The sequence below is a fragment of the Benincasa hispida genome, chromosome 7, assembly GCF_027475165.1.
Source record: "Benincasa hispida cultivar pf3 chromosome 7, pf3_genome.v1.1, whole genome shotgun sequence".
In the NCBI taxonomy this organism is placed as follows: Eukaryota; Viridiplantae; Streptophyta; class Magnoliopsida; order Cucurbitales; family Cucurbitaceae; genus Benincasa; species Benincasa hispida.
This window is the reverse complement of record NC_143484.1, coordinates 40,391,611-40,415,227: the sequence shown is the minus strand read 5'-3', so window position 1 is coordinate 40,415,227 and position 23,617 is coordinate 40,391,611. Positions and strand designations below refer to the sequence as shown.

The 23,617-nt window shown below is 35.0% G+C and overlaps 1 long non-coding RNA gene across 1 annotated transcript; it reads left to right on the top strand.

Annotated features, from left to right (window-relative positions):
- The first annotated feature begins 685 nt into the window (after positions 1-685).
- LOC150035159 (uncharacterized) lies at positions 686-12,914 on the top strand. The gene is made up of 3 exons (XR_016530589.1): positions 686-1,122; positions 8,978-9,225; positions 12,652-12,914. It is a non-coding gene; the product is annotated as an uncharacterized LOC150035159 (long non-coding RNA).
- Positions 12,915-23,617: the final 10,703 nt, after the last annotated feature.

Here is a 23,617-nt window from a genome sequence, read left to right as displayed (position 1 = left end):
TTAGGGATAGGAGAAAGGTTGTTCTCTCAAGTACTGAATCCAAGTCTTGAATAAGGGATCCCACTCTCTCACTGGGCTGAGAGAGTTTGGTTTGGTGATTGGATCACAAACTAGTTTTTCATTAGAAGATCAGTAGGGACTTGAGGAATAAGACGTAATTTCGGGGGTAAAACGAATATTTGATCCAACCGTTATTACGAACAACCTGTGAAGGATCGACTTGCTGATTATGGTTAAATCATGTGGATATAATATATCTACAGTGAGGGGAGTGCAACTATGGGTTTTAGTGGAATAACTCATTAGTTAATGATTGGAGATTAATCTGGTCTAATGAGTTTAGCCAATTAATCTCGGATCGTTGGAGCCCATGATCTGTAGATCCGCGAGGTCCCCCTACTAGCTCGTAACGGACTTGCTCTAGAATAGTGTGATAAGTTAATTTGAAACGTTCAAATTAGAATTAAGGGAATTAGTAATTATATGAGATATAATTATGATTAATTTTAGAATTAAACGGAATAGGAGAATTTATATATTTAAATATGATTTAAATATATAAAGATGGATATACATTAAAATTAATTTAATATTTGATATTAAATTAATTAAATTTTATTTAATAATTAATTTATGAAATTAATTAAAATTTTCATTTTTTAAAATCAAAATAGATTTTATAAAATCAAATTTTGATTTTTAGATAAAATTGAAAAATTGGAAAATCAAAACACAAAATGGAAAAATGAGTTTTTCCATTATCCATCTTTGAAGTAGCTCACTCATGAAGCAACATCTTAGCCTTGTCTTCTTCTAGCATGAGCTGCAACTCATGCAACTCTTCTCTTTGCATGTTGATCTGAATATAATGTAGAGATTGGAGTGAAAATCGGGCATGCAATCTATAGAATTTTGAGAGAAAATTCGGCTTGAAGAAAGGTTCTTCAACAAAGGTTGTTGCAGTGATCTTTTCTCCTTCATCCCTTGATTCAAGCTTGTTTTGAGTCCCACAACTCAATCTAAAGCACCAAGAGAATAGTTGGGAAGATCTTGAGGTGGTCTACAACAAGATATGGAGAAGATTGCAGCTGGAGAAGGGGTTTTGAAGAAGTTTTACAAGAGGTATGTCTTGAAACCCAATTTTTTGTAGAAGCATGCTTTATATTATGCTAAAATTAGTGAATTTGAGTACTTAGATGATCCTTGTGCTTCCACTGTTGTTTATACAATCTTACGGTATCAGAGCATCAAATAAGCATTCAATTCGATTTAATTTTAGTTTGGTGGGTGTTTTATATAAGAAATATGAAACTGGTGCACTGATATGGTTTTCTGAGTTTTGGCTGTTTAATTCTTTTTAATTTCTCATTTAAATTTGTAATTGGCTCTTGCTTGATGAGCTTTAATGTGTTCCCAAGAGTTTGTAATTTATTTGAAGTCATTAGAGTTGAAATTAAGCTGTAAATCGAAGAAACAAACGAAGAGGCCGAGTTGCAGTTTCAGAAAAACAGCCTCTGTTCTTATTGTCGTTGTGGTTCCAGTTGCTAAACGATTGTCTAGCTCCAGACGCTACACGATGTGAAGAAAAACTAGACGATCGTATAGCAATGGGTGTTGGTCATTGTGATGTTGAACGCTAAACGATCGTGTACCTACGGGAGCTAAACGATGCATTCAATTTGCTATACGATAGCATTAAGTGATCGTTTAGCTTTAGCGAGGGAACTAAATGATACGTTGAATTTACTATACGATAGTACTATGTGATCGTTTAGCAACGATGAGCTCTAAGCGATGTGATGAAGTACTAAGCGATAGCGCTGAGCAATCATTTAGATGCGGAGCTAGGCGATCGTGTAGACGAAGTGCTAAGCAATGCGTTGAAGTTTCTATGCGATGGAACTAAGCAAATTGCTTACCTACGATGCTGAACGACGCGATGATGTTCTATACGATGGAGTTATGCGATCGTTTAGCTACACAGCGGATATTGAACGATGATATGCAGCGCTAGACGATGGTGTTAAGTGATCGTTTGGTTCTATACGATAGAACTAAGCGATAGTTATGAAGAGCTATACGATAGCCCTGAGCGATCGCTTACTACGATCATTTATATTTGATCGGGAGCTAAACGATGCGTTGAGTTGCTATGCGATAGCACTACGCGATCGTCTACCTCTATGCAGCAGCTAGGCGATGCAACGAGTTGCTATGCGATAGCACTACGCGATCGCATATCTTTGTACGGCAGCTAGGCGATGCGTTGAATGCTATACGATGGTATTAAACGACCGTTTACCTTTTTGTGCATGCTAAACGATCAAGCATTTACTAAACGATCTGGCAAAATGCTAGATGATGGTCGTCATTGCTAAACGATGAGACTTAGTGAGATGTTGAACATGTGTAAGGGTTGCCGGTTCGACCAGTTCTCTAGTGGTCTGGTCCGGTTCAGCTTCGAATGGTTCTTGGCTGGTCCGGTTCAGACTTGGCTGGTTCGGTTCAGACGGTTCGGGTCCGGTTCAAGCTACTTGAGTTCGTTTTGGAGCGATTCGAGCGGTCCGGGAGCGGTTTGGAAGCTGTTTTGTAATAGTTAAGCTTCTGTTTGCATTTTTTTTTTGCCAAAACTAAAACCATATCAGTCTGTGTTTAATTATTTATGCATTTGATGTATGTTATAATTAAATAAATCTTGTATGTGCATATAGTATGCCATTTAGATTTAAAATCCCACCATAGGAAGCATGTTACATTCATTGAAAGTATGTTATAATTGTTATAATATGTAGTATGCATGTTAAGGTTTCTTGTATTTAATATAAATGTTATATTAAATTTGAATGCCTCATGTATGTTATAGATGAATAGCATGTCTAAAGTTTTATAAGTTGTTATAAAATTGGGTTAGACATTTAAAATCCATAAACAACAGTTGCATGCTCACATAGGTTGACCACCTGTTTTACAAACTTATAAAACCTAAGTTACAAACTCAACCGATATATAATCCTGTCTAAGGCTGGGGGTACTTATGTTAACGGGTTATGAAACACCTCCTACCTGGGGATTATGGCCGAATAATTGAGCGTTGGTAACCGGTTTTATGAGCATACGTGAGTGATGTGAGGTAATAAAATGGTTTATCACCTAGACATCGTAGGTTAAAATCCAATTATAAGAGTTATACTTGGATAAACCACATAGACTTAAGGTTGCTTTATTAGCCAAAAAGAATCTAAGTATAAATCTACCCAAAATAGAACATTTCAGTGGCAGTTTAATAACTTCTATATGATAGAGTTATTAAAAAACTTTAGTGGGAGATTAATAACATATACAATACGTTATTTTTAGCTCTCACGTCTCTGAGAGTTCACAATCCAGATTTAAGTGGTACTTCGTGTCACTTTGGAAGTGACTTCCATTCGGAACGTATTTTTTAGCTTAAATCTATATTTTGGTGAATAAGAGGAAGTTGTTCAAATATAAGTCTATTATACAATATGTAGATTTCAACTGCCACGTCTCCACATATTTTACACTGTGAGATTCATATGACGCTTCGTGTCACCCTGGAAGTGGCCTCAATTCAGAAAGTGTTTTGTATGAGTCAATATCAAGGTAAACGGAGGAAGTAGTTCATAGTAATTGGGTGAAGGATATGTGTCAATACATCCTACGGTCTCCTTCATTAGTCTGAACTGTGAGATTCTTATGTTGCGCTTATTGGTTTGCTTTAGGCGGCCCTTTGCTAGTCGTTTAGCGACGGCTATCCCCCATGAGGGTTGTAACATAGGATTCGAAACAACACAGACTTCAATAAAATGAATAGGGTCTTATAGCTCCGTCTTGGATGTTGTCTTCTATTTTGGAGGCAAATTCATACCGTTCTATAGGATCTGAAAATGGCGGGTCACACTTACAAGTATTACTAAGTTGTTAGTAAAGATCTTGACCGAAAACGATAACTAAATGACTATAGGAATAAGAGTTATTCTGAAGAATACAAGAATAAGAGTTATTCTGGGGATAGTGTTTGGTCAAAATTGTGTGTTTTAGTGAAGGAGTATCTGACTGCCCCTCGGTAGCACATATTATGACTCACTAAAATATCGTTGCAAATAATTAATGGTTATGGGTACATTATTACTTTTGCTAAAATTTGATTTTGGATTTAGTTACATTTTGTTAATTATAATTTGTTTGAGTTTTATCAGCATGTCGAATTCTATAATACTCACTTTCAATGTACACAACAGCAAAATCAAATCAACAAACAAATTACTAGCGATTGATTATACAAAAAGAGTTTTAACGAAGGATTGTTCTCTATCTCCCAACTCATCTGAAATTATGAATTATATAGATGAGAATGTTGAATTCGAACAACAAGATAAATATGATTTACTTGTTATCGAAGCATGTTTAGTGGAAAATGATAAAATCTGGATAATTGATTCAGGTGCCGCTAATCATGTATGTACTATCTCACAGGAAACAAGTTCCTGGAGATAGTTGACAGAAGGTGAAACAATCATTAAGATAGAGACTAGGGAGATTGTTTCAGCCATAGCAGTGGGAGATATGAAGTTATTTATAGGAGATAAGTACATTTATTTGAAAAATGTATATTATATGCCTTCTATGAAAAGGAATCTAATATCTGTCTCCTGTTTACTAGAACAAAATTATAAAGTTTATTTCGAAAATGGTGAAGTGTTCATCAAAATGGGTAATAAACAAATTTGATCTGCAAAATTAGAAAATAACTTATACATGTTAAGACCAACTGAGGTCAAAGCTGTTTTGAACATATAGATGTTTAAAACTGCTGGGACTCATAAGAAGAGGAAGATTTCTCTAAATGCCTATCTTTGGCACTTGAGACTGGGTCACATAAATCTCAACAGGATTGAGAGATTGGTTAAGAACGGTCATCTAAATAAGTTGGAAGATAGTTCATTACCACCATGTGAGTCTTGTCTTGAGGGTAAATTGACAAAAAGATCTTTTTCTGGAAAAGGTATTAGAGCCAAAGAACCCCTAGAGCTAATTCATTCAGACCTTTGTAGGCCTCTAAATGTTAAAGCAAGAGGTGGGTATGAATATTTCATCAGTTTTATAGATGATTATTCCAGGTATGGGCATGTTTACTTAATGCACCAAAAGTCTGAAACTTTTGAAAAGTTCAAAGAGTGTAAGGCTGAGGTTGAGAACCAATTAGGTAAAAAGATTAAAACACTTCGATCGGATCGAGGTAGTGAGTATATGGACATAGAATTCCAAAACTATTTGATAGAACATGGAATTCAGTCTCAACTCACAGCCCCTGGCACACCTTAGCGGAACGGTGTGGCAGAGAGGAGAAACAAAACCTTGTTGGACATGGTTCGTTCCATGATGAGTTACGTTCAGTTACCAAATTCTTTTTGGGGACTCACAATTGGGACTGCAGTGTATATTTTCAACATGGTTCCCTCGAAAAATGCTTCTGAAATACCTTACGAGCTCTGGAGAAGACTTAAAAGAAATTTATATCACTTCAGAATTTAGGTTTGTCCAGCACTTACGTTGGTACAAAATTCTAAAAAGTTGGAACACCGTTCAAAAGTATGCCTATTTGTAGGCTACCCAAAAGAAACTAAAGGTGGTCTCTTTTATGATCCTCAGGAAGATAAAGTATTTGTATCGACAAATGCAACCTTCCTGGAGGAAGATTATATAAAGAACCATCAACCTTATAGTAAGCTAGTAATAGAAGAAATGTCCAGAGAAACAACAAATGTATCAACAAGAGTTGTTGATCGAGCAGGTCCTTCAACAAGAGTTGTTGATAGAGAGGTCCGTCAACAAGAGTTGTTGATGAAACTGATACATCACATCCTTCTCAAGAGTTGAGAATGCCTCATCGTAGTGGGAGGGTTATGCAATACATGGCCGGTACATGGGTTTAACTGAAACTCAAGTCATCATACTAGATGATGGTTTAGAGGATCCGTTGTGTTTTAATCAAGCAATGAATGATGTGGACAAAGATCAATGGATTAAAGCCATGGACCTTGAAATGGAATCTATATATTTCATTTCTGTCTGGGATCTTATAGATCAATCGAAAGGGGTAAAACTCATCAGTTGCAAGTGGATTTACAAGAGAAAACGAGATCAGGCTTGTAAGGTACAGACCTACAAAGCTAAATTAGTGGCAAAAGAGTTTACCCAAATAGAGGGATTAGATTTTGAAGAAACCTTCTCTCCAGTTGCATGATAAAGTCTATTAGAATACTCTTGTCCATAACTACATTTTATGATTATGAAATATGGTAAATGGATGTCAAGACAGCTTTTCTGAATGGCTATCTTGAAGAGAGTATCTATATGTCTCAACAAGAAGGGTTTATACAGCAGGGTCAAGAGCAAAAAGTTTGCAAGCTTAATCGATCCATTTATGGATTAAAACAAGCTTCTAGATCCTGGAATATGAGATTTTACGCTGCGATCAAATCTTATGGCTTTGAACAAAATGTTGTCGAACCCTGTGTCTACAAGAAACTCGTCAACAAAACTGTCATTTTTCTGGTGTTGTATGTTGATGATATTGTACTCATTGGAAATGAGGTAGAATATCTAGCCGACGTTAAGAGATGGTTGGCTTCACAATTCCAAATGAAAGATTTGGGAGAAGTACAATATGTTCTTGGAATCCAAATAATTCGAAATCACAAGAACAAAACATTGGCATTATTTCAAGCATCTTATATAGACAAGATGTTGTCTAGGTATAAAATGCAAAATTCCAAGAAAGGATCTTTACCTTTCAGGCATGGAATTCACTTGTCTAAGAAGCAGAGTCCTAAGACACCTTAAGAGGTTGAGGAGATGAATCGAATTCCTTATGTATCTGAAGTTGGGAGTTTGATGTATGCAATGTTATGTACTCGTCCCGACATATGTTATGTCGTAAGAATTGTCAGCAGATTTCAGTCCAATCCTGGTCATGACCATTGGACTGCTGTTAAAAACATTTTCAAGTGTCTTCGGAGAACGAGAGATTATATGCTTATGTATAGTCCTAAGGATCTGATCCTTAGTGGATACACTGATTTTGACTTTCAGACCGATATTGATTCGAGGAAATCAACTTTGGGGTCAGTATTCACTCTGAACGGAGGAGCAGTTGTGTGGAGGAGCATCAAACAGAGTTGTATTGCGGACTCCAAAATGGAAGCTGAGTATGTTGCTGTAAGCGAATCAGCAAAAGAAACATAGTTGATCCATTTACGAAGGTCCTCTCGGCTAAAGTGTTCGAGGGTCACCTAGTAGGACTAGGTCTACGAGTTTTGTATCACTAGGGCAAGTGAGAGAATTGATGGGTATTGTGATGCCCTAGGTTATGGTATTTTTACATTTTATTCTCTCCATGTAAACTCAACATTGTATATAATTGTATATATTGATCCACTGGAGTTTTAGTCCAAGTGGGAATATTGTTGGGTTTTATGTCCTAAAAACTCGCAGTTTGTAAAATGATAAACATTTTCTATAATCAATAAACTTGTTATTGATTTCATAAATTGTACGAAAGTCTAAATCCAATAAACTAAGATCCATGACTATTGTATGAGTACTTGAACTTTATATGGAGATATAAGAGTAGATCGGGTTCAAGTAAATAGTCCAAATGATCTATGGTACATGAATGAGATTGGGTACCTTATTCTGGTAACACCATTGGATGCGGCCTACTCTGTAGTTATTACAAAGAGTTGTAAAGTGCTACATACGATGTGATCCTAATTCATACATGTTATGACATGAGGAATGGGGGTGTCTTATGCAATGAGTTTGCATAAGATCAGGACCAAGAAATAAGTCACTCTTACTTTATAATGTTGTTTACTGTTTAAGACTGACTATTTCACCTAGATGACCTAGGTAACTCGATCTTAATCCTGAGCTAACTATGAACTTCTGTTTATTCGAGATTGCCTTTAGATTTTCATAGTTGAGGGTTGGCTCAACAGTGCCGGCTCAATAAGATTTCTATTTCAGGGGTAAGACCGGATAGATAGCTGGGGACATAGAGTGCAATACGGAGTTCACGCCTACCCGATTTAGTGATAGGAGAAAGGTTGTTCTCTCAAGTACTGAATTTAGGTCTTGAACAAGGGACCCCACCCTCTCGCTGGGTTGAAAGAGTTTGGTTTGGTGATTGGATCACAAACCAGTTGTTCATTAGAGGATCGGTAGGGACTTGAGGAATAAGACGTAATCTCGGGGGTAAAACGGATATTTGATCCAGCCATTATTACGAACAACCCGTGAAGGGTCGACTTGCTGATTATGATTAAATCATGTGGACATAATATATCTAGAGTGAAGGGAGTGCAACTATGGGCTTTAGTGGAATGACCCATTATTGGAGATTAATTTGGTCTAATGAGTTTAGCCAATTAATCTCGGATCGTTGGAGCCCATGATTTGTAGGTCCGCGAGGTCCTCCTACTAGCTCGTAACGGACTAGCTCTAGAATGGCGTGATAAATTCATTTGAAACGTTCAAATTAGAATTAAGGGAATTAGTGATTATATGAGATATAGTTATGTTTAATTCCAGAATTAAACGGAATAGAAGAATTTATATATTTAAATATAATTTAAATATACAAAGATGGATATGTATTAAAATTAATTTAATATTTGATATTAAATTAATTAAATTTTATTTATTAATTAATTTATGAAATTAATTAAAATTTTCATTTTTTAAAATCAAAATAGATTTTATAAAATCAAATTTTGATTTTTAGATAAAATTGGAAAATTGGAAAATCAAAACACAAAACGGAAAAATGAGTTTTTCCATTATTCATCTTTGAAGTAGCTAACACATGAAGCAACATCTTGGCCTTGTCTTCTCCTTGCATGAGTTACAACTCAACTCTTCTTTTTGCATGTTGATCTGCAATATAATGAAGAGATTGGAGTGAAAATCGGGCACGCAATCTATAGAATTTTGAGAGAAAATTCGGTTTGAAGAAAGGTTCTTCAACAAAGGTTGCTGCAATGAGCTTTTCTCCTTCATCCCTTGATTCAAACTTGTTTTGAGTCTCACAACTCAATCTAGAGCATCAAGAGAATAGTGAGGAAGATCTTGAGGTGGTCTACAACAAGATATAGAGAAGATTGTAGCTGGAGAAGGGGCTTTGAAGAAGTTCTACAAGAGGTATGTCTTGAAACCCATTTTTCTGTAGAAGCATGCTTTATATTATACCAAAATTAGTGAAGTTGAGTGCTTAGATGATTCTTGTGCTTCCGTTGCTGTTAATACAGTCTCACAGTTGGGTCGTTACAAATAACTTATCATAACTATTCGCCATTACAATTAACTTATGGTCATGAGCAAAATATTTTCCATCTGAGAATTTTTGGATGTACAGAATATGTTCCAATTGCTCCACCACAACGTACTAAGATGAGTCCTCAAAGGAGGTTAGGATGATATGTTGGATATGATTCTCCATTAATTATCCAATATCTTAAACTCTTCACGGGTGATGTATTTACTATACGATTTACTGATTGTCATTTCAATGAGACAAAATTTTCAAAAATAAAGGAGGAATTAAGAAGTTGGAAAAATAAATTACATAGAATGCATCGTTATTGTCACATTTAGATCCCTAGACAGATCAATGTAAACTTAAAGTTCAAAAAATAATTCATTTGCTAATTATAGCAAATCAATTACCAGATGCTTTTATAGATGCTAATGGGTTCCAAATATAAAAATCCTCAAAAAAAATAATAATAATAAACAATAGTAAAAAAAGACTTGGTTGATGATATAAATATTCACGAAGAAATCTTTGACATATCTAGTGAAGAAGGTGGAATACCTAAAGATAATAATGAGATTTCAAAAAACTATGTCAGGACAGGAAAAAGATGGAACCGAACTAATGTAGTTATTGACAACATTTCTGCGTATAATGTTGCTCTTGATATTATATTTGAAAATGAAGATCCTGAACCAAAGTCTATTGAAGAATGTCGACATAGAAAAGATTGGTATTAGGCAAAAGAGACAATCAAGACAGAATTAAACTCACTTTCAAAACATCAAGTTTTTGGACCAGTAGACCAAACACCAAAAGGTGTCAAACCTATAAAATACAAATGGGTGTTTGTGAGAAAAAGAAATGTAAATGTAGATAATTGACCGTCATCAATAAAGAATTATCGATGTTATTTCAATAAGTGTTATTGATTGTGTTGTATTCTATTTTGTCTTAATAACCCTAAATCTAATAAACTAATATCCTAGATTGGCTTATGAGTCTTGAATTGTATGTGGGGACATACAGGGATCAATGTTCAAGATATAACCTAAAGAGTCTATAGTATAGAAATAAGGCTGGGTACCTTATCTTGATGACACTATGGATATGACCCACTATGTGTTTGATACAAACGCAATGATCCAACGCGTTTATATAGGTGACATGCGAGTAGGGGTATCCTATGCAATGAGTTTGCATAAGATCGAATTGTGAAATAGTAACCACTAGATGTAACACTGTTGATTAGTTAGGTTTCTATTTTAATTTGATGACCTAGGCAACTTAGTCTTAATTCTGAATATATTATAAATTCTTATTCAAGAGGGATCGTCCTTTGATTTGTATGGGTGAGAGTGGCCGGTTCGCTGACTCAATAAGCCTATCATTTTGGGGACAAGACCGAGTGGGGAGCTGGAAACATGATAATACAAGATGAATTTCACTTCTTTCCGACTTTAGGTTAAGTAGATGAGTGTTCCCTTAAGTGTTATCTCCTGGACTTGAACAAAGGACCCTACCCTCCCATTGGTTCGAAAGGAGTTTCTATTTAATGGTTGAATAATAAACAGGTTGTTCATTAGAGGAGTACTGGTACTTAGGATACAGAGGTAACCCAGGGGTATAATAGTAATTTGACTCAGCTGGTGTTACAAACACTCATGAAGAACTAACTTGTTGTCATTGGTCTATATCCATGAACACAAAAATATATCTGCAGTGAGAAGATGGAGTACTTGTTGGTCTTTAGTGGAGTGAACCACAGTTAACGAATGTTGATTAATTTGGTTAATAGTTTAGCCAATTAATCACATATCGTTGGAGCCTCTAATCTATAGATCAATGAGGCCCTTACTACCTCGAAAAGGGAATTAAAGAAACTATCTTGAATTTGAAATGTTCAAATTCACTTACAGAAATAATATAATGTATAATGATACATTATAATATAAAGTTTATATTTTAAATAAACTTTATAGTATAAATTTAATTTTGGATATGATTCAAAATTAATTTATGGGATAATCAAATATTTGAAGGAGTTCAAATAAAATTTTTAATATGAATTACATTTTTATTAAAATTATAGGTTAAAATTAATGTGTATTTGATGCACATTAAAACTATAGGTTATGAGAGAGATACAATTGAATATGATTTAAATGTAGGCTAAATTAAATATTGATATTTAATTTGGTAATTATTTAATTAGAGAGTTAAATAATTATTTAATTTAATTTGATTTGATTTGATTTAGTTAGATTAATTGAATTAAAACTATAGTTTATGTAAGAGATGTTTCATTGAAATATGATTTAAATGAAATCATTAATTAAATAAGATTTAATTGATTATTAACTAATTAAATTAATTAAAAAGATAACTTCAGAGTTATCTAAATCGTGGGTTCTTCCACGTTCATTCTCTTTCTCCTGTTGATTAAGAGACCTGTAAAACGTAAATTTTGTAGGTGAATTACGATTCATTTTTTTTAGAAAACGCGAAAAGGTTTTGTGAAGCCATTTTCTCTCAAGAAACAAAAATATTCCTCTTCTCTTTCCAATCAATTTTGGTTTCCACAAACCAATTTTTACCTCAAAAAATCTCAGAGAATAGGGAGACAACGTTTGTGGTGTTTTAATGAAATCAATTGGAGAATTGGTTTTTCATTTGGCTTTGCAAATGTAAAAATTTCTATCTCTTCTCTGGAATTTCAATGCATGCTTAACCTAGAATCTTTTTTTACGGTAGGCTGTAATTTTGTTAGTCTCTGTATTTTTTTAATTTCCCAGTGTATGGGTATTTCAGAAATCCGAAATTAATAACGATTTTAGTTTTTTTTTATTTTCGTTATGTTAGGGCTTTCATCCCTACAAAATTGGTGCATAACATTGGAATGTGGAGACTCAAAGATCTCAAATGATGTTTTCATGAGGGGAAAAAATATATTAAATTTTTTAAGGATTATTAAATTATATGAAAAATGTACTCTTTTTCCTTTACTAGGTTTTTTTTTTATATTAAATTATAACCCCATGTGTTGCCCATGTGTTTCATAATTACACATCCTTAGTGGCCATGTATTTCTACCTCTTACTTGCCAAATTGTCTATAAGTAGTGGTATTTTGTGGATGTTGGTGTTGCACATGTCGGTGAAAAATTGAAGAGAAAATTTCCATAAAATTTTCCATATTTTCCTATTTTCCTATTTTGTTATTTAATTATTATATTTGTTGTACCTCGTTTTGTTCCTCAATTTTACACCAGTTATTTGTCTCATAAGTGATCACTTTTTTTTTAATTTCTGCAGACAACTTGAAAGTTGTCAAGAAAGGAGAGAGATCAATCCACCTAAAAGAATTAGGCGAGGCAATTTGTAAACCTTGTATAAATGGATGAAAGCAACTTTGATATACTGTAACCTTTGGAAGAAGATATTAACATGAAACAGCCCTTGGATTTGCAGAAATGAGAAAATATGACATGGTCTATCACTTGAAAAAGCATCCAATTATGGACTTAATATCGATTTAAAGTTAGTGTTTTGATATCATATTGCATATCTAAGTAAACACACGGGGAAAGTTTGATGCACAAAGTTAAATTGGTAACTATTATTTATAAAATTATGTTATTGGTAGAGTTAGATTATCTGTGTATAGATTGGGTTGGATTAGCTTTAATATCTCAAGATTCTCTGTGGAGACGACATGTTCCTACTAGCCTGCAAGCTCTTGAGAACAGTTTATAAATTTATTTGTTTAGCGTCTCGACAAGCCTCGATCAAATTGTATTTGGGGTATAGAATTGAGTTAAGTTGTCATATTTGGTGTAGTTTTTCTAAATGAAATTGATTTTGTCTAAGTTTAACACTACAAAATGCTTAATCTTTTACCATTCTTACACAACATAACAAATTCCTTCGAAATAAACATATACTAAACACAAATTTTGAATCCAAATTTTTAACACTCAATTTCATAACATGTATTTTTTTTCCATTCTTAAACACCAAACATATTCCAAGTGAATGAAAACTTTTCTTACTTAGCTCTCAATCATGAAAACCGAAGAAACTTAAAAAATTGAACCGTTTTTTCCTTCTTGACAAATGTAACATATTTTCACCACATAATTTGAATACTCAATTGCATAACAATTTTATCTACATCCCCAAAGTCATGTCATATTCCAATAAAATGAGCTTTTTCTCTAATTTCTGACCCCAATTAATTTTAACTCAATCATAAATGTTAATTAAAAAAAGAAACCAATTCTTACCTTGTTTTTTTGCCCATTTATGAGATAAGAATTTCAATTTTATGGTTAATGGTTTTTTTCCTTTTGTGTGCAAATGTTGATTCTTTGCATTATATATTGACATAACCAAAAAAATGTTTTTTTTATGCAAACTTGTTTTTTGTAAACATCTTTTTTGTTCAAACATTTTTTATGGTTAAATCTAAATTTTCACTTACAAATAAAATAATAACATCCACAAAAATTCTATGTACATGTAAAAAAATGCATGCACAGCAATGAAAAACACTCAATACATCACAAATTATTATCCCAAAATAAGAAAAAAAAATTGAACTATAAAAAATAGACTTCGAATTTAAAATTAATGAATCCCAAACTAATTGTTGGAGGAATTATGCAAATAATTTGGACCCTAAGTAAGAGAACAAACTGTAGTTGGATTAGGATGAAGCTAAATGCAAATAAAATTAAAATCAAACATATAGTGCAACATACCTTCAAAGGTACAAAATGAATTAGATCGAAACACTAAGACTAAATAGAAGAAGATCAGAAATGTACCACATCAATGGAAAAACTAATTTGTTATAAAAGAAAGGAAAGAAAAAATACATTTTGCAGTATAGTCTTTCTTTTAGTAAGTACTTGTATATGGAGGTAAAAGATGAAAGTCAAGAGTGGAAAACAAGAAAGTTACAAAAGGATAACACAACCTTTTACATATAAATATTGCATTTAAAGTACACAAAATACTATTATTTATACAACCAACAACCTTACAATATTCTTCAACAATTGTAGAATGTATGAGTTGAACGTGCACAAAAAATAGAGTTGTATTAAGGGTCTATTTACATGTTCATGAAAACTAGTGTTGTCATTAAGGATCTCATTAGAGGTAGTCGTTTGAGGTGAATGTAGTTGGTTGTCAGAGATGGTTGTCACCAGAATTGATCAACTCTGGTGGTCTTCGTCGAAGTTTTTGTCAAAATGGTTGCTGGAGTCTGGAGTTGGTCACCAAATGTTGCTCTCGGAGCCTAGAGTTAATTATCGAAGTTAGTACCACGAAGGTGGTCATTGGAGTATGTCATCAGAGTTGCTTGTGCAAAGGTGGTCATCGGAGTTGGTCGTCGGAGTTAGTTACTAGAGACTGGAGTTGGTCGTCAAAGTGAGTAGTGTGAAGGTGGTTTTCGAAGTTGCTTAGTTGTCAGCGTTAGTCGTCGGAGGTGGTTGTCGAAGCTTGAAGTTGGTTGTCGAAGTTGGTCGTTGAAAGTAGTCGTCGAAGTGTAATAGCGGTAGTCACCGATGATGGACGATGGGTGGAACCATTGAAAATATTGGAGAGTGGGAGAGTCGCGGTGAGTTGGATGGAGAGTTGGGGTGAGTTTGAGTGAGTTGAAGTAAGTTGGTAAAGAGGCGCTTGGCGCCTAAAGTTGATTGAATTGAGTTGTAATTATTATCTGGGGAGTTAGATTATATGTGTTTAGGATGTAGAGTTGAGTTGGGTTGACCTGAGTTGGAATGTCAATTTTTTTGGTGTTGAGTTGAGTTGAGTCGAGTTAGAAAGTCAGTGTTTGGAATGCAGAGTTGAGTTGTGTTGAGCTGGAGTATCTAGTGCATAGTTTGTATAGGATTTTTTTTTTGCTATTTCTAAATTTCAATTGTACAAATATTTTTCTAAAATTGTTAACACTAAAACATGCTTAATTTTTTCCCTCACCCTACCCTTTCATTTCCGCTTAAGCTTCCCCGGTTTGGGGGATTAATTGATTGGATACCCGAGAACCATAATCTTTCCTAGGAACTGCTTCTACGACGATAGATAGGGGTCAGGTTTGTTTGGAATCTATGCCCCCTGCCCTCCAAACTGTATGGGAGCCTTTCAACTCGTACTCCTACAAAATAAACATATACGACAAAAAATTTGAATTCAATTTTTGAACACTCAATTACATATTATTTTTTCCCCATTTCTAAACATCAAATATATTTTTAAAAAAAATGAAAAATTTTCACAACTACTTAGCCCTCAATCATAAATATTGAAAAAGTATAAAAATTGAACAACTTTTTGTTTTTTCTTCTTGAAAAATATCATATTTTTACCATACAATTTGAGCACTCCATTGTATAACAATTTTATTTACATCTCCAAAGACATTTCAATAAAAATGAACATTTTTCTCTATTCCCTAACATTTAATTTTTAACCCTCGATTAATTTAACTTAACCATAAATGTTAATAAAAAAAAAATCAATTCACCATAAATGTTAATTAAAAAAAATCAATTCTTATCTTAGTTTTTGTCCATTAGTTGGAGAAAATGTACAATTAGTTTGGGCCCTACAAGAAATATAACAAAGTAAAGTTAGATTAGAATGAAGCTAAATGTAAATAAAATTAAAATTAAACATACTACAACATATCTTCAAAGGTTTGGAATGAATGAGATAAAACACCAAGACTTAACGGAAGCAAAGTAGAAATGTGATCTAAAAGAAGATGTATGAAACCATATCAATACAATATGTAGTTTATTATTAAAAAAAAGCACTTTTTTCAGTCTTTCTTTTAGTAATCACTCTTATGCGAATTTTAAAAAAAAAAAAAAGAAAGTCGGAGGTGGAAAACAAGAAAGCTAGAAAAGGATTGCATAGTCTTTTTTTAGTAATCACCCTTCTACATACAAATATTGCATTTAACATAGACAAAATATTAATATTTTTTAACATACAACCATACAATATACTTTAACAGTAGTAGAATTTATAAGTTAAACATGCACAAAAATAGGGTTGTCATTAAGGGTCTCGTTAGAGATAGCCTTCGCTAGAGTTGGTCTACTGAGTGAATGTTAGTCTTCGTTGTTAGAGGTGCTTTTCACTGGAGTTGATCATCCAAGATGGTCTTCGCTGGAGTTGTCGTCGGAGATGATTGTCAGAGCCTAGAGTTGGTCATCAAAGTTGGCCAAGTTGGGTTGTATGTCCAAAACTCGTAGTTTTGTAAACAGTAAATATGTATGAAGTTTATTCAGATAAGTGTTGTTGATTGTTTAATAGCTCTAAATCCAATAAACTACGAACCCTTGGCTATTGTCATGAATACTTGGATTTTATATGGAAACATAAACTAGATCAAGTTCGAGTAAAATAGCCTAAACAGTCTATAATACTTGGATTAGGTTGGGTACTTATTTCTGGAGATACTATTTAATACGACCCGCTTTATGATTGTTACAAATGTTGTAAAGTGTCATAGACGATGTGATCAATTCGTTCATGTAGAGACTTGTGAGCGGGGGTGTTCTACACGATGAGATTGTGTAAGACAAACCACAAAATAATCATTGTTACGTATTAACATCGTTTACTGTTAACACTGATTAATTCTTGTTTACTGTTAACACTGTTACGTATTAACACCGTTTACTGTTAACGCTTGATCTGAATCCTGAACTGTCTATGAACTCTTGTCTATTCGCGATTGTCCTTTTATCTATATAGGTGAGGGTAAGTTCAACACGTTGCTCAATATGCCTCCCATTTCAGGGATAAGAATGGGTAGATTGTTGGAGACATAAAATTTGCAAGATGGAATTCACTTCTACCCATTTTAGGAATAGTAGAAATATTGTTCCCTTAAGGGTTGATCCCAAGTCTTGAACAAGGGGCCCATCCTCTCGTTGGCCTGAGAGGGAATGGATTTAGTGGTTAAGATGCTAAATCAATTATTTATTAGAGGGACAACGGTACTTAAGAAGAAAAGATGTAACTTAGGGGTAAAACAATAATTGACCTAGCTGAGGTTACGAACAACCTGTGAAGGATCAACTTACTGATGATGGTTATATCAAATGGACACATAATATATCTACAGTGAGAGGAGTGCAACTACAGGCTATAATGGACAATTTGGTTAGTTAACGATGTTGATTAACTAGGTTAAAGAGTTTAACCGGTTAGTCTTCAATTGTTGGAGCACATGATCTGTAGGTCCATCGGGTCTCCTTGCTAGCTCATTACGGACAAAATTGAAGTACTAGGTGAAGTAAGAATTTGAAATGTTCAAATTCAGGTTTTAGGAAAAATTATATTTTATATGAGATATAATTTACATTTAAATAATTAATTTTTTTAGAGTATTCTTGAACATTAGCATGAAAGTATTTTTTAAATTTGATTAATGTGATTAATCAAAGTTAGGTGTCAAAACAATTTAATATCTGATATTAAATTTGTTTTTAAATATTTTCTAAATTATGAAAATATTTTTTCATTAAAAAATTTATTTATTTATTTGTTTTTAAATAAGTTGGGGGAAAAATCCAATTGTTGGGTTTTCCCACTAACTAAGTGGACTTTGAAGTGACACTTTCAAAGTTTGACACCTAAAGATTACATGCTAGTCGAGTTTCAGGTGGAAGACATGCAAGATTGGATTTTGCATGTAATTTGTCTTTAAATAGTTTGGTTTTTGAATTTTGTAAAAACTAATGCTTCTTTGACCTTTAACCTAAATTCTTCTACAAAATCTCCTTTACTCTCTATCTTTCTAAAGTGAATATCCCTATACTTCACTAACAAAATGGTCCCACCACCGTGTTTTTCAACCGGAGAATAGCGAGAATTTACCGTTGGTGGTGTCGTTCGAGCACAGGTTGTAATTTCTAACCCTTTATGCATGCTTATTTATTTATTTTTTTATGTAATTAAAACGTTATCGATCTTCGCTTCCACTATTACATGTGTTCTTTATATTCCAACAAGCCAAGCAAAGGTGGTAGTCAGAGTATGTCGCCAAATATGCTAGTGCGAAGGTAGTCATTAGAGTCAGTCACTAGACTTGTTGTCGGAGGTGATTGGCGTAGCCCGAAGTTATTCGTGTGAATGTGGAAGTTAGAGTATGCCGCCAGAGTTACTTTGTACGAAAGTGGTCATTGGAGTTGGTCACTAGGGTTTTCATCATAGGTGGTTACTCGAAGGTGACTATCAAACACCGAAGTGTAGTAGCAGTAGTTGCCAACAGTGGCCGATGGGCGGAACCACTAAAAACATTGGAGGGATGGAGAATTGGGAAGAGTTGGCGTGAGTTGTTAAAATAACCAACTTAAGTTCGCCAACATTTAAAGTTGGTGGCCCAAACATTGAGATGGTAAAAAATACCAACTCAACCCAACTCATGTTGGTTATCAAAGATGCTCTAAAAAACCAACTTGACTCCAAAGCATTTAAAGTTGATGGGCCAAATATTGAATTGGTAATTTTTACCAACTCAACTCATGTTAGTAAGCCAAACACCTCCTAGAGATTGAGATAGATACTTTAATGCTTCTTTTACTCTAGGATTAAAATATCCAGGATTTTAATATTGAAGTTCTACTGGTTTGGGTGAATCTCTACGTTGAGGTTTCTACTGAAGAATACGTTGAGGTTCTTGTTTTCGTGGCTGTTCAGGGGGTTCCGTGTCTGTTCGGTTTCGGGTGGATTTGAAACTGCGATCGATGGGTTTCTACGGTTCTTGGTTTCTACTTGGTGCCGCCGTCAACTGACTGAACGGGTTTCATTCGCAATTTATTTTCTGTTGGTTGGCAGACATTTTATTGAGGTGCGGGTTTAACACAGTGAAAGTATGTGATGATGGTGCGTAAGAGGTCGCCTCTAAGATCGAAGGAGAAGATTAGAGGGCGAGTTGTTCGTCAACCCTTTCGTCTACTTAGATCGGAGATTGATTTGGGATTGGATGCTCGTTCTTCGGAGGTGAAGGATTTTGGGTTGTCTGACGGTCGCTCTGAGGAAGGTGTAGGGTCTGGTTTGGAGAGTGTAGGGTTGAATAAGGAAATTCGGGTTGTGAGGGTTGAACCGGGTGGGTTGGGTATTGGGTTAGTTGATGGGCAAGAAGAGAAAGGGGTGTCTAGGAGCCTTGAGGATGTTGGAGGCCTGGATGAGAACCGGGTTGTGAGGGATGGTAAGATGGGCCTTGAGGGAACTTGGTTGAGCGGGCTTATTGGGAGTGGGCTGAGGCTGAGTGAAGGGAGTGGAATGGTGCATGAAGAGCTGAGGAAAGGGTCGATAGGCGTGCACGGGTGGCGTGGGATGAGGTGTGCCTACCATTGGGAGAGGGGGTTGGGTGTGAAGCATGTGGTCTCTTGGAACCAGGTTGCTATTATGAAGCTGCTCTGGCTTCTCTTAATTAAATCGGGGTCACTATAAGTGGCGTGGGTGGAGGAGTATGTTTTGTGTGGGCGGTCGTTGTGGGCTGTTCGGAGTGAGGCTGGGAGGTTTTAGTGCTTGAGGGTTATCTTACGAAGTAGAGATAGATTCAAGCATCTGGTTCGTTTGATGATTGGTGATGGTTGTTCTTGTTTTGTTTGGTGGGATCCTTAACTGCCGGGGGGCGCGATTTTGGATTTTACGGGTCTACAGTGGTTCATGATGCAAGGAGTAGTTTGGAAGCACGGTTGTCGGAGTTCTTAGATGGTGAGGGAGGTTCGAGGTGGCCTACAGTGTCTTAAGAGCTACTCGAGATCTGGGGTCTTATCCAGGCAGTGGGGTCTAGGGTGAGGGGAGAGGATTATTAGGTTTGGGTGTCGGATGTTAGTGGTCGATTTTCTATCGCTAGTACTTGGGAGAGTATTTGTACTCGTCGTCCTAGGGTGTCTTGGGCTGGTATTTTGTGGGCGAGGTGGTATTCCGCGTCACTCCTTCTGTGCGTGGTTAGCAGTGAGGGACAGATTGGGTACGCGGGATTGGTTGAGGAGTTGGGGAGTGTTGTCAAAGGGGGGTGTCTTCTGTGTAGGGAAGGTATGGAGTCACGGGATCATTTATTTTTTGAGTGTGGGTTTGGGAGAGAGATGTGGTGCGTCAGTTGAGTTCGACGCTTCGGGTGGCTGGTTGGGATGTAGAGTTGAGTTAGTTGTGCCGTGTGGGGTCGGGTAAGGGGGTGCGTAGTAAGTTGTTTCGTGTTTTCTGGTGTGCGTCCATATACTACATCTGGCAAGAGCGTAATCGACGGCTACATGGAGGTCGACCGAGGTCGGTATCTACTCGAGTTCACCTTATGGTCTCTACGGTTCATGCTCGTGCTACTTCCTGGTGGGTTGACCTTCTTGGTCTTATCTAGTATGTGTACGATTGTTTTTTCCTTCACATTGTTCTCTGCTTTGCTGTAGCCACTAGTTGGTAGGGTTTCTCTGCCTTGCTTCCTGGTGGTTTGCGAGTTTGCGTCTATGTGTTGGTTTTGTTCTAGTCTTATCCTATTGGTATTATTGTGGTTTTGTTGCCCTGTCTTTGCTTATGCTTTGTTGCTTTGATGCCTTGATCCTGGGCTGTGGGATCCTTTTTGTTGTTGTATAATAATATCACCTATTCTAAAAAAAAAATATTCATTGATACAGTGATATATTCTTAAATTTGATCATTTAACAATGATATTAAGGATTAATAAATAGCTTTGACATCTTTTATTAGCTATAAAACAAAAAACAAAAAATCATCTATAAATCTCAATATGAAGATATACAATACCAACTAATCAACTATCAATATATTCGTAAAATTGAAAGGATATTAACATCTAGGAAAATTTAAATTTCATCTCCACGTTCTATTCCAAATTCAAAGCCAAGCATCTTAGGTAAAAGACTAGTCTTGCTTCAAATTCATAATTTTGAATTAAATGGAGCATAAATTCTACTAAAATTCAAATTGAACTTTAGGTCAAGAAAGAAAGTCAAAACATTGACTTCAAATTCAGGTTTTGATACTTTGATATAAGAAAAATGTATGTGTCAAATATATAAATCAAGCATATGTACCGATTAAAGGTCGAGCTTGAGAGTGAGTTTGAAATGGATAGGGTGAAACCAATTGGATTTTGGGAATGAAACTTAATTGAGTTTGATGAAGAAACTTTGAGCATATGACAAAAACATTTCCTTAAAAAGATTGTAGAATGTTCTCATGGAAAACTCTAAACCTATCAAGGGATTTATAATAAGAGCTCTATCACGTTAAAATGATTGAAAATAAGAGACTTATTTAGAATAAGAGCACTCTAACTTCATTTGATTGTATAGTTGGGCATGTGGACTCATACTATCTTATAAACTTAAATTGAAGGTGTTTCTTAACTAGCTATGTTTCCACGTCATTTGGAAATGTGATTTGTTAAATTAAAATCATCTTTTTTAAACTACGTTAACAGTCAAGAACAAGATTTTTCATTTTTTTTCCAAGTTATCAGGATCTAAGGACAGTCATGCTGGTTGATGACCATCCAAAAACTGGTCCAGGTTGCAGAAATCGAAATCCGAGGGAGATAATTCCCGGTGGAAGATTTCGGCCTGGACCAGTTCTTCAATGACCCTTTCTTTCAGTTGGGCCTCTACAATCACCCTAATGTGGGTTGGATCTCTTTCCCTTACAATTTTTTTAAAACAAAAAAATTGATATTCCAGTTCATGGTGGGACTCTTGTTCATTGAAGTCGAGTACTTTGCTTTTTTTCAATCTCTTTAAGAGGTAATGTAATTAAAAAAGTTAAAACGTACTCTAAAGTTCCATGGAATGTGTTGATTTTCTCCAATAATAAAAGTGCTTCAACCATTTCAAAGAACCCAACATTTCATGATAGAACATATAATGTATAAATGTATATTATTATTATATCATATATGCAATTCAAGATGGTAAACTAATACTGACCAAAGTCAAATTAGAAATTAGAGACAATTTTTAGTCCCATATATTAGGGGTGGACTGTAAAACGCATAAATCGAATCGATTTACAAAACCAAATCGAACCGATCCGATTTATCAACAAAACCAAAAGATTCGGTTCGATGCGGTTTGTTGGAATGTTATAACCAAATTTAAACAATTCGATTCGGTTCCAAGTTTGAAAACCGTTTTAATATATATATATATATATATACACGTTTAGGGTTCATTTGGGCCGCCGTTCAATTTCATCTCTTCTTCTTCAGCCTCAGACGTTCGCTATTCACATTCACGACCTCAGGTTTCAGCTTCCATCTCTTGTCTTCACCTTCCCTCAGTTCTTTCTCTGTCCTTCGACGTCGACAACGACGGTTCCGATTCCATCTCCCTCCGTTCAGGTTTCACGTTTCACCTTCCATCTCTTCACCTTCCATCAATTCTCCTTCTCCCTCGACGTTAATGGTTCTGATTCCATCTCATCCTCACCTTCCCTCAATTCTCACTCGTCAGAAGATTCCAATTTCTTTCCACTCATTTCGTTTGGCATTCAGGTTTCTACTTCCCAGTTCCTTCTCACTTGACTTTATGTTTGAATTTTAAAATTTTATTTAAATAAAAAAATGAATATGTGGTGGAATCTGAAGGAGGGAATGGAATATTTGAATTTTGAGTTTAATTAAATGATTTTCATAGAATTTTAATCTCATTTACTTTGATGGTAATAAGTTTTCTCTCTATTTTCCCCTTTATAGATACCATCACAATGAGCTTGAGCAAGAAAAATGATTCCAATGATGATGTTTTGTGATGACCATCACCACCACGAAAAGATGAAAGTGAGGAGACAGTTTCAAAGCATGCAAATGGAAGAAAGAGAAAAAATTCATCTATGGTATGGGATCACTTTACTAAATGTTCTAAATATAGTGATCATGATCCACATGCTAAATGTAACTATTGTGGTATGATGTATGCATGTCATCCTAGAAGGAACAAAAATTCAACTATGAGAATGCATATTGAAAACTACTGTAAAAAAATCCTTATCAGATTAAGAAGTATAAGTTAGATGTAACACAAAGTAAGTTGGTTGTTAAGAAGAATGAGAGTATTGGAGATAGTTCACATTCATCGGTTAGTTATAAGAGGTTTTTGAATAAGTTAGAGTGCTCGAAAACTACTTGTTGAGATGATTGTAATAGATGAGTTGTCATTTAAATTCGTGGAGAACCAAGGATTTAAGAGGTTTTTGAATGGGACTTTGACGTTAATAGAACCTAATTTTGTTCTTCCTT